Source organism: Schistocerca serialis, chromosome 4, assembly GCF_023864345.2.
Source record: "Schistocerca serialis cubense isolate TAMUIC-IGC-003099 chromosome 4, iqSchSeri2.2, whole genome shotgun sequence".
NCBI lineage: Eukaryota > Metazoa > Arthropoda > Insecta > Orthoptera > Acrididae > Schistocerca > Schistocerca serialis.
The window spans coordinates 860826595-860844299 of NC_064641.1; the positions used below are offsets into that span (position 1 = coordinate 860826595).

The window sequence follows — 17705 nt, forward strand, 5'->3', positions numbered from 1 at the left end:
TTCCCTGGCCGATCTCGTCATTCTCGAAGATACAATGGATCAACACAAATAAGCACCTATGCGTGGGGACCATGTCCACTCTTACATTCAGTTTGCTTTCCCTCGACACGATGGCATCTGGCACTAAGGCAACACCACATGACACACAACTCGCAGTGTACGTGTGTGTGAAAAAAAAAAAAAAAAAAATCAGCACCACGATGAGTTTATCGTGCTCCCCTGGCTACCAAACTGCCGGACAAAACCTAATCGAGAATCCGTGGAACAAGCTCGATCGGGCTGCTCGCGGAAGATTACTAAAATTTGGTTTTAAGTAGAAATTAAAACTAAGCACTGTAAGGAAAACTGCTAAAGTTCACTGGAGCAGACGGCTATTGTTGATGGTGGATGAATTTTCGTTAGTGACCAAACTGACTTCTACAAAAATGGTGTAACATTTAGAGAAGATTACGTCTTTTAATACGTCCGCAGCTCGTGGTCTTGCGCTAGCATTCTCGCTTCCGGCGCACGGGGTCCCGGGTTCGATTCCCGGCGTGGACAGGGACGTTTCCTGTCTCGAGATGACTGGCTGTTGTTGTGTCGTCTTCATCATCATAATCATCATTCATCCCCATTACGGCCGGAGGAAGGCAATGGCAAACCACCTCCGTTAGGACCTAGCCTAGTACGGCGGTGCGGGTCTCCCGCATAGTCACCTACGCTTCTCTGAGTATGGGACCTCATCACGTCTTTTAATACAACCATCAATTCTGCGGAGCCTGTATCTGTTGCTTACGGGCGAAATAGAATCGTAGCTTGGAGACTGAGCCTGTATCTGTTGCTTACGGGCGAAATAGAATCGTAGCTTGGAGACTGTGGCCATATCATTTAAGGTTCTGCGCTTGCATTCAAGTTTGCAAAACGATTCGCGATGATTGGTAGTTAATCTCAGGGACGCTGTAACAAGTTGCATATGAATAAATGGCAGAATACTAATTGTATTCGGCCATTGCGTCTCCACGCTGTTATCCGTTAAGCTCGTAAGGGTCGTTTGTGTAACAATAAAACATTTCATGTATCTTATATCTACTAGGAGGGCTGTTAAAATGAGAACTCATGAGACTTAACTAAGTTACATTAAATTAATTAAAAATGGTTCTAAGTCTACATGAAAGAAAGATTAGTTACTGGTACGCGAGGTACGCAGCTGTAGTTTGTGCTATCAGTGCTAAAGCTAACAGACAAGAGAAAGAGACAGCACCCGGAACGCTCTTCACTTACTTTCTAAAATGGTTCAAATGGTTCTGAGCACTATGGGACTTAACATCTATGGTCATCAGTCCCCTAGAACATAGAACTACTTAAACCTAACTAACCTAAGGACATCACACAACACCCAGTCATCACGAGGCAGAGAAAATCCCTGACCCCGCCGGGAATCGACCCCGAGAACCCGGGCGTGGGAAGCGAGAACGCTACCGTACGACCACGAGCTGCGGACACTTACTTTCTACAACAGCAAAAAAAGGTTTACAGTCGATCACAATCAGCCACAGGCTGACTGTCGCTGTATCTTTGAAATACTATTTATGAAATTATATTTCACAAAATTAATTACATGAGTTATTTAGATATAAAGTCATTTACAGTACAGAAAATTGATTAGTGCTAATTTTTGGGCTTCCCGTCGTTTTTGCGACGTTACATATACGGGGTGTTCAAAAAGTTTCTCCGCAGTGCCGTATGATTATTAGCCACGCGTGCCGTATGCTGCAGTGAATATACCGAAATGAAACTCAGTGAAATACAAGTTGTTAATTTACTGAATATTCACTTTTACTTACAGATTTTCACATTAAATGTTGAAAGTGTCCCCCCTGTTGTTAAATACACAGTTCAATTCGTCTAATCGTGTTTCCAAACACAAACTGTAACATTTCTTTTGTAACAGAAGACTGTAAGTTGATGTTGCCAGTTCATCGATGGAATTTGGACGGTTTTTATAGACAGTTGCTTTCGCTGCACCGCAGAAGAAAAAGTCAGGTGGAGTTAGGTCAGTCGATAGTGGAGGCCAAAGTCCCTGTGAAATTATGCGATCATCAAAAACATCAGCAAAGCTGTATGCGCGGTTGTACCATCTTGTTGAAAATAACCGTTCACTATTTCACTTAACACAAGTTCTCCTATGAATGGGTACAGAATGTCACTGCAGTATCGTTGTGCATTTATTGTTTTGTTGAAAAATATGGGACTCACAATCCGACGACTAGAAATTGCAATCCAAACTCCTATTTTCACAGAATGAAGTAGTTCCTCATGAATACACAATGGATTTGCAGTACTCCACATACGAGAATTTTACGAGTTCATGTACCCGGATAAATGAAACCACGCCTCATCAGTGAAAAACGTTTCATTAAGAATATACCTTCCATTTAGTTGAACGAAATTTTTGAACCATTGACAATAATACAGTCTCTTGCAATGATCAGTATTTTTCAGTTCTTACACGACTGTCACTTTGTATGGGAAAAGTTCTATTTTTTTCCTTACAGCTGTGTGGGCTGTTCCGACACTAACATCGATTACCTGGGCGAGTGTTTTTACTGTCTAGTTCGGACTCATGGACATTTTATCGGAAATATCGACTAGTTCATCCTCAGGCAAAACGCTAGGACGACCACTTCTCGGTGCATCTGTCACTGAAGCCGTACTTAAAAATTTGTTAATCAAATCTCGCACAATATCGCGATGTGGGAGTGTTGTCTCCGGGAAAACTGAATTAAATGTTTGAAGAACTGAAATTGTGTATTTGCCGCCAGCTTTGAACACTTGTTCGACTAAAAACACACGATCTTCAATGGTTAGCATTTTAACAGTTACAAAAACGAAACAAACGAACAAAGGAACTAAACTTAAACGTTCACGTCAACACGTAACGACACACACCAACGATACTACTGACGCTGGCTGAAATAAACAAAACAGTGGAATGTTGGGAGAGTCCACTTGAAGGGAAGTAACCCAGGCAGGCGAACAGTCACACGGCACGCGCGGCTAACAATCATACGGCACTGCGGAGAGACTTTTTGAACAGCCCGTACATAAGACTACGTGCGTCTGTCCAAGTAATGCTTCAGAGTAGACAAACCTACCACAACTGACGACGGCACTGAATCGTAATGGCTCCACATGCCAGTCTGTACCTTCCAGAACCTCACTGATTCTCTTCCTGCACGTCACGCGCTGCAAAAACTGGATATTAAGGTTTTGACAGGCGGTCTGATTAATGTCACTGGACAGCATATAATACGTAGAATATCTGACTGAGGTAGCCACCCTTTTAATAATAATATACCGTTGAAAAAATGCGTCACACTCATATAAACAAAGGCTAGCATAAATGATCAGCAGAACCACCGACCAGTATTCCTGATATCCCTGTGCTGTAGAATGTTAGAATATATTCAGAGCTGAGATACACAGGTGTGCAAAACTTAAGGACGAGATAGAGAAAGTGCCATAACATATGAAGTATTCGACGGAAATGAATGAAAGTGCAGGAGCATGTTACCAGAGGTGTCGCTCGTGCACAGACACATAGCGCGAGGATAGCGTAACTATAACGCCAAAGAGATCTGGCCACGCAGTAAGAGCTGGTTGAAGGAAAGCGAGGAGACACCGTGGTTCAATCAGCGACCGCATACGTGCGCTGCGCTACGGTGCTGTTCTTCATTACACCATGCCCTGGGGACAACATTTGGTTGACTTCACACGGGGAAGAATCATCGCGAAATTAGAAGAAGCACTGTCATTTACAGCAGCAGATGGCAACTGCATTGGGCCCCAATGAGAAGGCATTCACGTCAAACAGCTGGTGCAACAGCACCCATATTTAACCGGATTCGAAGGCACGTATTTTCAAGTTCCGCAGTGGCACGTGGACTGGATTGGGGTAGTCTCTTTGCCCGACGCCCAGGACGTTGCGTTCCGTCGACACCCGCACATTGGCGACGTCGTTTGCGATGGTGCCAGGAGCATAGGGACTGCACCAGCGGACAGCGGCGTCGGTTGATCTTCTCAGATGAGAACAGATTCAGTCTGACGAGAGATTCTGGACGTAGCCTCAGATGACGGGAGGTGGGAATATCTTAGCCTTCCACGAACGTTGTTGAACATGATCAGTTTGTGGCCGCGGAGTTAAGATGTGGGAGGCATAATGTTGCATGGGTGTACTGAACACTTATTACACAATGTATAAAATAAAGTACACTACATGTAAGGGAATCTACACGACATGAAAACGAAAATGTATTCCATGACAGAGAACTGCAGTTTACTAAAATGGAAGTCCTGTGTTTAGTAGAACGTTAGAAATCAATTACGAAAGAAACTGGCCACTGAAGATCCTGTAAAATAACGCAAAACGCGCATGGTCTAAATAAGACTTTTATTACAGTCACAAAAGGCGCAATAAATTCAATGTTACTTACATGACGGCGAGCGCGGAAGACAGCCCTAAAAACAAAGAGCCCGGCGTGCATATCACGTCACTCACGTGCAGTACAGCACGTGGTAAGAATAGTTGGTGTCGCAAAACAGACTGAACAAATTGTGAGAGATATTTAGACTGACTAAAACAATTTAAACGACATGTACAAGGAGGAACATGAGGGATTCAATGTACACATGCATGTCTAATACTGAAGAGCCAAAGAAACTGGTACGCCTGCCTAATATCCTGTAGCACGCAAAAGTGCCGCAACACGATGTGACATGTACGTGACTAATGTCTGAATTAGTGCTGGAGGGAACTGACACCAGGAATCCTGCAGGGCTGTCCATAAATCCGTAAGAGTGCGAGAGGGTGGAGATCTCTTCTGAACAGCATGTTGCAAGGTATGCCAGATATGCTCAATAGTGTTCATGTCTGTAGAGTCTGGTAGCCATCGGAAGTGTTTAAACTCAGAAGAGTGTCCCTGGAGTAACTCTGTAGAAATTATGGACGTGTAGGGTGTCGCGTTGTCGTGCTGAAATTACACAAGTCCGTCGGAATGCACAATGGGCATGAATGGATGCAGGTGATCAGACAGGATGCTTACGTACGTGTCACATGTCTTAGCCGTATCTAGACGTATCAGGGGTCCCATATCACTCCAACTGCACATGCTCCACACCATTACAGAGCCTGCTCCAGCTTGAACAGTCTCCTGCTGACACGCTGGATCCATGGATACATGAGGTTGTCTCCATACTCGTACACGCCCATTCGCTCTATAAAATTTGAAACGAGACTCGGGCAAAATATTTCCAGTCATCAATAGTTCAATGTAGGCTACTGGCCATTAAAATTGCTACACCAAGAAGAAATGCAGGTGATAAACTGGTATCCATTGGACAAATACATTATACTAGAACTGACATGTGATTACATTTTCACGCAATTTGGGTGCATAGATCGTGAGAAATCAGTACCCAGAACAACCACCTCTGGCAGTAACAACGGCCTTGATACGCCTGAGCATTGAGTCAAACAGAGCTTGGATGGCGTGTACAGGTACCGTTGCCCATGCAGGTTCAACACTATACCACAGTTCACCAAGAGTAGTGACTGGTGTATTGTGACGAGTCAGTTGCTCGGCCACCATTGACCAGACGTTTTCAGTTGGTGAGAGATCTGGAGAATATGCTGGCCAGGGCAGCGGTCGAACGTTTTCTGTACCCAGAAAGGCCCGTACTGAACCTGCAACATGCGGTCGTGCATTATCCTGCTGAAATATAGGGTTTCGCAGGGATCGAATGAAGGGTAGAGCGACGGGTCGTAACACATCTGAAATGTAACGTCCACTGTTCGAAGTGCCGTCAATGCGAACAAGATGTGACTGAGACGTGTAACCAATGGCACCCCCGTACCGTCACGCTGGGCGATACGCCAATATGGCGATGACGAATACACGCTTCCAATGTGCGTTCAGCGCGATGTCGCCAAACACGGATGCGACCGTCATGATGCTGTAAACAGAACCTAGATTCATCCGAAAAAATGACGTTTTGCTATTCGTGCACCTAGGTTCGTCGTTGAGTACACCATCGCAGGCGCCCCTGTCTGTGATGCCGCGTCAGGGGTAACCGCAGCCATAGTCTCCGAGCTGATAGTCCATGCTGCTGCAAACGCCGTCAAACTGTTCGTGCAGGTGGTTGTCGTCTTGCAAACGTCCCCATCTGTTAACTCAGGGATCGAGACGTGGCTGGATTATCCGTTACAGCCATGCGGATAAGATGCCTGTCATCTCGACTGCTAGTGATACGCGCCGTTGGGATCCAGCACGGCGTTCCGTATTACCCTCCTGAATCCGCCGATTCCATATTCCGCTAACAGTCATTGAATCTCGAAGAACGCGAGCAGCAATGTCGCGATACGATAAACCGCAATCGCGATAGGCTACAATCCGACCTTTATCAAAGTCGGAAACGTGATGGTACGCATTTCTTCTCCTTACACGAGACATCACGACAGCGTTTCACCAGGCAACGCCGGTCAACTGCTGTTTGTGTGTGAGAAATTGGTTGGAAACTTTCCTCATGTCAGCACGTTGTAGGTGTCGCCACCAGCGCCAACCTTGTGTGAATGCTCTGAAAAGCTAATCATTTGCACATCACAGCATCTTCTTCCTGTCGGTTAAATTTCGCGTCTGTAGCACGTGATCTTCGTGATGTAGCAATTTTAATGGCCAGTAGTGTAGTTGTTGACGGGCCCGGGCGGGGCGTAAAGCTTTGTGTCATGCAGTCTTCAAGGGTACACGAATGGACCTCAGGCGCTTGCCCGCGGCTCTGCCATTCCCCAAGGGCGCCGCTTCTCGTGACGTCACCGCAGGAGTAAGGTCAAGCGGCGCGAGATAACCGCCGCGGCCCACACTAGCCTTATTGTGCGATCTCTGGTGTTTAACTTCGGCACTGTCCCACCTGAACGGCGTTCGTGGCGCTGGCTTAGTTCCCCTACAACGGACGACGTTCGATTTACAACTTGCTTGAATGAATATAAAAATTTATTTCTAAGGGAGTATTCTACACGGTAGCGCCAAAGACTTGTATAGGCGTGCATATTCAAATACGGGGATATGTAAACAGGCAAAATACGGCGCTGCGGTCGGCAACGCCTTTACAGAACAACAAGTGTCTGGCGCAGTTAGGTCGGTTACTGAATCTGCAACATCGCTGCCGCCGGGAAAAGATCCTGCAAGAACGGGACCAACGACGACTAAAGACAATCGTCCAAAATGATAAAAGTCCAACCCTTTCACGGATATGGAGACAACCTCATGAATCCATGAACTCTGCATGTCAACAGGGGATTGTTCAAGCTGGTGGAGGCTCTGTAATGGTATGGGACGTGTGCAGTTGGAGTGATATGGGATCCCTGATACTTCTAGATACAACTCTGACAGGTGACACGTACGTAAGCATGCTCTCTGATCACTTGCATCCATTCATGTCCATTGTGCATTCTGACGGACTTGGGCAATTCCAGCAGGACAATGCGACACTCCACACGTCCAGAATTTCTACAGATTGGCTCCAGGGACACTCTTTCGAGTTTAAATCCAATGGCCGCCAAACTCCCCAGACATGAACATTATTGAGCACGCCTGGGATACCTTGCAACGTGCTGTTCAGAAGAGATCTCCACCGTCTCGTACACTTACGGATTTATGGACAGTCCTGAAGAACTCATGGTATTACTTCCCTCCAGCTCTATTTCAGATATTAGTCGAGTCCATGCCACGTGGCGTTGCGGCACTTCAGCGTGCTCGTAGGGGCCCTACACAATATTTATGGCTCTGAGCACTATGGGACTTTACATCCATGGTCATCAGTCCCCTAGAACTTAGAACTACTTAAACCTAACTAACCTAAGGACAACACACATCCATCCCAGAGGCAGGATTCGAACCTGCGACCGTAGCAGTCGCGCGGTTCCAGACGGCGCGACTAGAACCGCTAGACCACCACAATATTTATCAGGTGCACAAGTTTGTTTGGCTCTTCAGTGTGCATACAGCAATGTCACAAACTGTTTTTATGGCATGTGCCCTGACAGCATCTGCTTTCTTTTCTTTCTCTCTCTCTCTCTCTCTTCTTACAGGTAGCGTAATATAGAAGAGCTGTTGTCACAGTAGCGTCCATGCAGGAGAAAGCGCAATGTGATTTGTGACACAACAGAGCTCGGAAAACCTTTATTTGATGGGGTAACCAAACTCCATTCATGTATAACATGTAAAAATGTGGTGTATTTGCCGCAGTAGACATGAAACTCAAATCCACCATGACATAAATTAAAACTGCCTGCAAAACTATTTAAACAAGACATACGAGGTGCGGCTAGAAAAAAACCGGACTGATGCTGGAAAAAACATTTATTTACAATTATTTACAATTTCATGTTATCTCTTTCAATGTACCCTCCTCCTCGGTCTCTACACCGCTCCATACGAATTTTCCACTGTTCATAGCAATGCTGCAGATCATTTTCGGTAAGTCCATACATTACTTCCGTCGCTTTTTCTTTTACTGCTTCAACAGTCTCAAAACTAGTTCCTTTCAAAGCTGACTTGACTTTAGGGAAAAGAAAAAAGTCACAGGGGGCCAAATCAGTTGAGAAGGGTGGATGATCTAAGATGGGAATGTTGTGTTTTGCCAAAAACGTCTTCACTGACAACGCACTGTGAGCTGGGGCATTGTCTTGGTGAAGGATCTATGACTTTTTTCTTCACAAATCGTTCCGTTTTCTCCGTACTCGCTCACGTAGGGTAGCCAGGACGCTAATGTAGTAATGCTGATTCACTGTTTGTCCCTCTGGTACCCAATCAATGTGCACAATCCCTTTGATGTCAAAAAAAACAATCATCATTGCCTTGAATTTCGATTTTGACATTCGTGCTTTTTTTTGTCGTGGAGAACCAGGAGTTTTCCAATGCATCGATTGGCGTTTAGTTTCGGGATCGTAAGTAAAAAAAACCACGATTCATCGCAAGTAATAACATTTTGTAAGAAGGTGGGATCACTTTCAATGTTTTCCAGGATGTCAGAACAAATCATTCTTCGGCGTTCCTTCTGTTCAATTGTGAGACACTTTGGAACCATTTTTGAACACACTTTGTTCATGTTGAAACTTTCATGAAGAATCTTGTCGAACAAGTTTACCGATTTTTTCAATGTTTGCATCAGTTTTTGCTGAGAATGGTCTGCCAGTGCGAGTGTCATCACTGGTGTCTTCGCGGCCATCTTTAAATCGTTTAAACCACTCAAACACTTGTGTTCGCGATAAACAATCATCGCCGGACGCTTGTTGTAACATTACAAACGTTTCACTTGCAGATTTTCCTAGTTTGAAACAAAATTTGATGTTAACACGCTGATCTTTCTGTACACTCAACATTTTCCGACGCACAGACAAAACGTCAACTACTTAAAACAGACGCCACGGGCAGACTGAGTGCAGGAGGCAGATGAACCTCGAGCAGTAGGCGGAGCGAGAGTCACGTGACAGGCCACGCGACTTTCAGCCTTATTGCATTCGTTTTATTGTTTCACCAGTACTAGTCCGGTTTTTTTCTAGCCACACCTCGTACATTGACGAGCCAAAACATTATCACCACCTGCTTCGCAGCTTGTCTGTCCATTTTTGGAACGAAATACATCATTGATTGTGCGTATCAGAGATCCGACAGTTCGTTGGTAGGTTTGTGGAGGAATGTGACGTTAGATGTCTACGTACAGGACATGTTATTGGCGTCAAGAACGGGCCCTGATTTGTGTACTCGGTGCTGGCGTCTAATAGCGACCCAGATGTGTTCTGTAGGACTTAGATCGGGCGAATTTGGTCTCCGAAGACGTCAAGTTCACTACAACGATACTCAAACCACTGTAGCACGGTTTTGGCTCCGTGATAAGGACGATCATAAAGATAACATCGTTGGGCAAGACATCAAGCAAGAAATGAAGCAGGTGGTTCGCAGCTGACGGCGTGTCTTCGACTACTACCACAGGTCCCATGGAAGCGGAGGAGAACGTCTCCCACAGCATAATACTGCTCCAACCAGCCTGCATCCGTGGCGCGCTGCACATTTCGAGTCGCCATTCATCTCGATGAGCGCCTTAGCGGAGAGGAGCATAGGCCCAGTGTTCCAAAATTGTGATTCAACCAAAGAGCCGACATATTTTCATTGGTCGACGCTCGAATCCCAATTATCTTGTCCCCACTGTAATCGTAACTGACTATGTCGTTGTGTCAACTTTTTAACACGTAGGGTTGGTATGCTGCGAAGCTTCACGTTGAACAACGTACATTGAACGGTGTGCTCCGAAACACTTGTGCGTACACCAGCATTGTGCTCTTCCCGTAGATATCACCATCTATTCTACGTCACAGAGCGGACAAACCCCCAAAACCCACGTTCTGTGAAGAGTCATGGAAGCTCAACCATTTAGTGTCTACAGGTAGTTTCTCTGTCCTTCTACCTCTTTCCATAGCTGTTGACGATAGTAGCGTCTTCATTTTCCAGATACTCGTTCACAGGTTCTGAGTAATAATAATCTCCCCTTTGCCAAAGTCGCTTATCTCAATGGATTTCTCCACTTGCAGACCTTATCTTCGTTAGAGTGGTCCCCTGCCCGTGTCTGCTCCGCTTACATGCTATCGTTACTACATCACATGCCCGGGACGCCACCAGGCGGCAGCCAAAATCTCGGTAGGCATTCGTCACAATGTTTTGGGTAATCAGTATATAACTGGATTTTTCTGTCGATCATCCGATTCACCCCCCGATATATGAGAAAACTTTAGAGAAAATCTCAGCTCTCTAGTATATATGTTGGAAAAGATTTTCAGCATACAACAACTTATTGGGATAATTACAGTTTGGTGAGTGTGAAAAAACTTCCTGCAAAGCAATATTAAACGACTTCTCTGGAAGCTCCATACAACAAATAGTTCGGAAGCCCATTCGCGGTAAAAATATATTACATAAACAACGAATAGACTTGATCTGTTTGACGATGTCAACGTTGAAACTGGTATCATTGGCCGTGAGACTTGAGTAGCAACAATGACACCAAAGGACAAACAGCAACTAAAACAAGTAGAAAAAAATGGCTCTGAGCACTATGGGACTTAACATCTGAGGTCATCAGTCCCCTAGAACTTAGAACTACTTAAACCTAACTAACCTAAGAACATCACACACATCCATGCCCGATGCAGGATTCGAACCTGCGACCGTAGCGGTCACGCGGTTCCAAACTGAAGCGCTTAGAACCGCACGGCCGCACCGGCCGGCAGGCTGTTGCAGTGGCAAGCCTTCAACGAGTAGTAGAGGAGAAAATTATAGGAAGATCTCTCACAACACCCAAAGAAATTACGGTCGAGTATAAAGAATGTTGGTGGTCAAAGATTTGCGAACAGACACTCATGGATGATACACGAACTGAAATGGAGTGTTAAAAATGTATAGTAGAATTACTTCATTTTCATGTATTCCTTTACTAATGAAGATAAAGACGTACACCCACAGGTTATTTATATGTAGCACCACTGTAAAGATTTTAGTGTCAGTGGCGATGAGAAACAATTGAAATCGCCAGAACTGAACAGAGCCCCAGAGCCAGAACATCTACCAGATTCTACATCGTCCAGTTAGATTAATGTAACGACCCCCTGCGTTCGACGTCAACGTGCAATAGCCATTCATAGACAGCAGGTGGCAGGGCTGGCAGCAGAGTGTGTGTAAAGTGTGTCGGGGGGATGCGGAAAACTGTGCAGTCATTGTCTGACTTCCCAGGGGGCACGATCATTGGGCTTCAGGTCAGGGGTGGAAGTGTTTGCAAAGTCTGTAAACTGTTCACGTGCCGTCTTGGTTAAAGTATACCACGGTTGGCAAAATGGCGCTATTTGAAACTGTCAGCAAGGCTACTGTGGTGCACCATGAGCCATTGGCGACGGGGGTGAACGACGACTGTGATGTGTACAGGCGAATAGACGTGTAGCTGTTGAGCAGCTGACCACCCAGATGAACCAAGGGGCTACGAAAGGTGTCTTCCCAACGACCGTCCAGCGAAAACCGCCGCGTATGGGGCTCTGCAGCAGGTGGCTGGTTCAGTCTCCCTTGCTGACTGCTGTTCGTCGCTGACGAAGGCTGGAATTTGCACGGCAGTAGGGTAACCGGACGTCCAGTAAACGGTAACGGGGAGCCTTTTCATATGAATCACGTTTTATACTCCACTGGACAGATGGCCGTTGGTGTTTACGGCGTGAAATGTCTGAAAGCAATGAGTCAAGGGGAGCGATGTGGTCTAGGGATGTATTCGTATCATTTCCTCGCTGATCCCCTCATTCTGAGAGACATAATGGATCAACACAAATATGCCTGTGCCCTTGGGGACCATGTCCACCCTACATGCAGTTTGTTTTTCCTCGACATTATGGCATCCAGACAGCAGGACAACTCAATGTGTCGCACAGCCTGAAATGTGAAACTTCCTGGCAGTTTAAAACTGTGTGCCGGACCGAGACTCGAACTCGGGACTTTTGTCTTTCGCGGGCAAGTGCTCTACCAAAGCACGACTCACGCCCCGTCCTCAAAGCTTTACTTCTGCCAGTACCTCGTCTCCTACCTGTGAGGACGGGGCGTGAGTCGTGCTTTGGTAGAGCACTTGCCCACGAAAGGCAAAGGTCCCGAGTTCGAGTCTCGGTCCGGCACACAGTTTTAAACTGCCAGGAAGTTTCATATCAGCGCACACTCCGCTGCAGAGTGAAAATCTCTGCCTGAAATGTATGTGCATGGTTCAATGGGCGCCAGGATGGGTGTTCCGTACTCCCTTGGCCACCAAACTCACAGGATGTAAACCCAATAAAGAATCTGTGGAGCCACTTCCGTCGCCCAGTGTGCACCATGGATTCGAGAGACCTAGTACAGCATGTCTCCAGGTCCCTGTCGGTACCTTCCAGAACCACAGTAACGCTCTTCTGCACGTCTTGTTATTCAGGCTTTTAACAGGGGGTCACATTGATGTAACTGGACAGCTTATTATTTCTGGCAGAGGTAGCCCCTCCCCCCCCCCCCCCTTTAATCATAATATACCGTTGAAAACATGCAAGACACTCGTAAGACCAGAGGGCAGCAGAAATGATCAGTAGAAGGATCGTACAGTATTTCTGATATCCCCGTCTAATAAAATTAGAATATATCCAGAGTTCAGATACACTTCTGTGCCAAAACTTAAGGAAAAGATAAATAAAGTGTCGTGACATATAAACCACTCGGCAGAAGTGAAAGAAACTGCGGGAGAATGTTGCCAGAGGTGTTATAGTTGTGCACAAGCACTTAGCGTGAGGCCAGCGTGACCATAGCGTGAAATAGGTTTGGCCGCACAATACGAGACAATTGAAGGAAAGGGAGGAGACACCGTGTTTCAATCAAAGACCACATACGTTTTGCGCTGTGACGCTGTTCTACATTACAACATGGCCTGGGGACAAAATTTTGATGATTTCACACTGGGAAGAATCTTCAGCAAACTGTAAGAATCACTGTAATCTGCAGCAGCGGATGACTGCTACGTTGTACCACAGACAAAAGGTGGTATCCAAGTCAAACAGCTGATGCAGTGGCATCCATATTTAACAGGACTGGAAGGCAGGCAATTTCACTTTCCACAGTGTCAAGTCGACTAGATTGGGTTACTCTCTTCTCCTGACGATCAGTACGTTGTGTTCCGTCGACACCCGCACATCGGCGGCATTGATGACAATGGTGCCAGGAGCATAGGGACTGGAACAACGGCGAGTGGGGTTGATCTTCTCGGATGAGAGCAGATACAGCCTGAGGAGTGTTTCTGGACGGAGCCTCACATGACGGTAGGTGGGAACACGTAACGCTCCCAGGAACATTGTCGAACATGATCAGTTTGGTGGTCGAAGAGTTAAGGTGTGGGAGGTGTAATATTGCACGGGCGTACTGAGCGCTTATTACACATCGTATAAAATACATTAGGTGTGAGGGGATCTACACAACATGAAAATGAAAATGTGTTCGATTACAATGAACTGCATTTTATTAAAATGGATGTCTTGTGTTTAGTAGAACGTTAGAAACGAATTATGAAAAGACACTGGCTACTGAAAATCTTGTAAAATAAAGCTAAAAGGACATGGTCTAAATAAGACTTTTATTACAGTCACAAAAGGCGGTATACGCCCTATATTACTAGCATGACTGCGAGTGCGGAAGATAGCCCTAAAAACAAAAATAACGACATGCATATGACGTCAGTTACATACAGTATAGCATGTAGCAAGAATAGTTGATGTCACAAAACTGACTGAGGAAATTGTGAGGGCTTGTTAGACTGGCTAAAATAATTTAAACGATATGTATAAGGAGGAACATGAGGCGGTCAATGTATACATGCATGTTTTATGCTGGGTGTGATACGTGAGGAGGCGCTGGCGCCAGTCGCTTTCTCCGTCCGATTCACCTGGATCGATTGTTTCCCTCTGGCCTTGGTGATCTTTGCCTCTTTGGCCGGTGGTAGTGCTGGTGGGCTGGCGGGCAGACTGGGTTCTCGCTTCGGAACGACCGGTACGTGTCGCTGCTCAGAGAGTGAGACTTGTGTTTGCGTGGAGTTTGCTGGATCTGACCGGTGTATGTGGCTCGGATTGCGGAAGCGCGCCTTTTATTGCAAGTTCTTGAGGCGTGACTGGGCCATGGTCTTCTCCACGGGACGCTGAGCAATGTGTTATTCATTTTGGCTAGTGGAGTTGAACTATGTACCACGCAGCTGTCTATTGAAGAAGTAGACATTCAAGGTTTCTGGTTTTGCACTCGGGCCTACCCGTGTTATCACTAGTTTCTACCGTTTCTTATGAGTGTCAATATTTTATTGGAACTGCGACGTACTAGTGTAATAATATTATGCTTTGTCTTATCGTTGCCCTTTTAAAACTAGTCTGTTTGTGCTGGATCAATTTTACATATTTTGAAATTTGAGGTCTACAGTTAATTCTTTAACCATTTTTAATTTGCCCTTGTCTTGATGTGATCTATATTTGCAGAATTTTATCTTACTATATTCTGGGGCGTCCCCCCATGAACCATGGACCTTGCCGTTGGTGGGGAGGCTTGCATGTCTCAACGATACAGATAGCCGTACCGTAGGTGCAACCACAACTGAGGGATATCTGTTGAGAGACCAGACAAACGTGTGGTTCCTGAAGAGGGGCAGCAGCTTTTTCAGTAGTTGCAGGGGCAACAGTCTGGATGATTGACTGATCAGTGGTTGGGAAGGGAGTGAGACAGGGTTGCAGCCTATCCCCGATGTTATTCAATCTGTATATTGAGCGAGCAATAGAGGAAAGAAAAGAAAAGTTCGGAGTAAGTATTAAAATCCATGGAGAAGAAACAAAAACTTTATGGTTCGCCGATTACATTGTAATTCTGTCAGAGACAGCAAAGCAATTGGAAGAGCAGTTGAACGGATTGGACAGTGTCTTGAAAGGAGGGTATAAGATGAACATCAACAAAAGCAAAACGAGGATAAATGAATGTAGTCGAATGAAGTCGGGTGATGCTGAGGGAATTAGATTAGGAAATGAGACACTTAAAGTAGTAAAGGAGTTTTGCTATTTGGAGAGCAAAATAACTGATGATGGTCGAAGTGGAGAGGATATAAAATGTAGACTGGCAATGGTAAGAAAAGCGTTTCTGAAGAAGAAAAATTTGTTAACATCGAGTATAGATTTATATGTCAGGAAGTCGTTTCTGAAAGTATTTGTATGGAGTGTAGCCATGTATGGAAGTGAAACGCGGACGATAAACAGTATAGAGAAGAAGAGAATAGAAGCTTTCGAAATGTGGTGCTACAGAAGAATGCTGAAGATTAGATGGGTAGATCACATAACTAATGAGGAGGTATTGAATAGAATTGGGGAGAAGAGGAGTTTGTGGCACAACTTGACTAGAAGAAGGGATCGCTTGGTAGGACATGTTGTGAGACATCGAGGGATCACCAATTTAGTATTGGAGGGCAGCGTGGAGGGTAAAAATCGTAGAGGGAGACCAAGAGATGAATACACTAAGCAGATTCAGAAGGATGTAGGCTGCAGTAGGTACTGGGAGATGAAGAAGCTTGCACAGGATAGAGTAGTATGGAGAGCTGCAACAAACCAGTCTCAGGACTGAAGACCTCAACAACATCAACAACAACATATTCTGGGGCTGTTAAAATTGTTTCTTTTGGCTGTGGCTGCGTGATTTGGCTTTTATGTTGCAGCACTGCAGCGGGCACCCAGTCCATGTCTAAATCGATGTTCGGAGTACGACGCCTAGGCCGACCAGTACCAGAGGGAACGGGAGGTCCATTTGGCCGCGGGGAAAATGGCAACCGATACGGCGGCCACTGAGTTCTTCGGGTTGCAGTGAGTGGGGATCTTGCGTTACGTTTCCTCTGCATTGGGACTCCAATTCTTCTGTTCCGTTTGGTATACTGCTTATATATTTACCTTCAGAACCATAAAAGATGAAGACTAGTGTTCTGAATTACACCTTACGTGCAGCGGGAGTTGAACTTATGTACATGTTGAAAGGTGGCTACACTGAGTCACAGCGCCATATGGTTCAAATGGCTCTGAGCACTATGGGACTCAACTGCTGCGGTCATAAGTCCCCTAGAACTTAGAACTACTTAAACCTCACTAACCTAAGGACATCACTCACATCCATGACCGAGGCAGGATTTGAACCTGCGACCGTAGCGGTTGTGCGGTTCCAGACTGTAGCGCCTTTAACCGCTCGGCCACTCCGGCCAACAGCGCCATAGATTGCGCCAAAGATTATTATTCTGCCGCCTCCACTGGGCTCAGGAGTAGTTCAGAGGATGTCGAGAGCAGTCGTTCTGTTGGGCGAGAGAGTAGACGCTCTGAGTGTTGACTGAAATGTTGTACTGTTCGGTTGGTGTAATGTATAGATGGAAGAAGATGCAATATGTCAGAATATATTTGAGAAAGGAGATGGGCTTTTGATTTATGATGCTGGTGTAATGGAATATTTTCGTCAATATATAATGAGGTAAAAAGGTATTACAGTTTTCTTTAATAACAATCCCTCTTGCTCAGAGGTACAATCAGGAAAGCATCTGGCTCGTGTTCGTTTATTAGACTTGTAACTCTGGTTTCTATGTGAAATTATAATATTGCTGGTTTTTCAATTAGTTCATTTTAAATGGTGTTAAAATATTTTGTCGTATTGAGAAAGAACCGAGCGAGATACATGTACGTTGAGTCACACTACCACACACAGAACAGCTACACTTATGCCTTGTTGTTTCGCAGCTTTTATAGTTGCAGGGGACTTAATTAATCAATCGTGTTAATGGAAATTCCTTGTCATTCTTTATTTTTATTTTATGCAGTCAGATTGCGTGCGTCAGGGCCAACCGGTTACGAGACTTCGTAGCCGGTTACACAGCTAGTAAAATTATTGCATTTATTCATTAATATTAGTCTTTTCTTTTTAATTATGCCCCCTCGCACGCGGCGACCGCTGCTTCGGATCGTCCCTTGGAATTCTTTTGATAGTAAAAGTTGTAGACGGTAGTATTGTTGTAGTAATTTGTAGTTTAGTAATTGTAGTCTATATTTCATGTGTAGATTTTGTAATTGAACCTTTGTAGTT

At 45.3% G+C, this 17705-nt stretch overlaps 1 protein-coding gene across 2 annotated transcripts in view; it reads right to left on the minus strand.

Annotated features, from left to right (window-relative positions):
- The window catches only part of LOC126473503 (15-hydroxyprostaglandin dehydrogenase [NAD(+)]-like), a 332530-nt gene that overhangs the window by 59758 nt on the left and 255067 nt on the right, over nt 1-17705 (minus strand). The window lies entirely within an intron of this gene.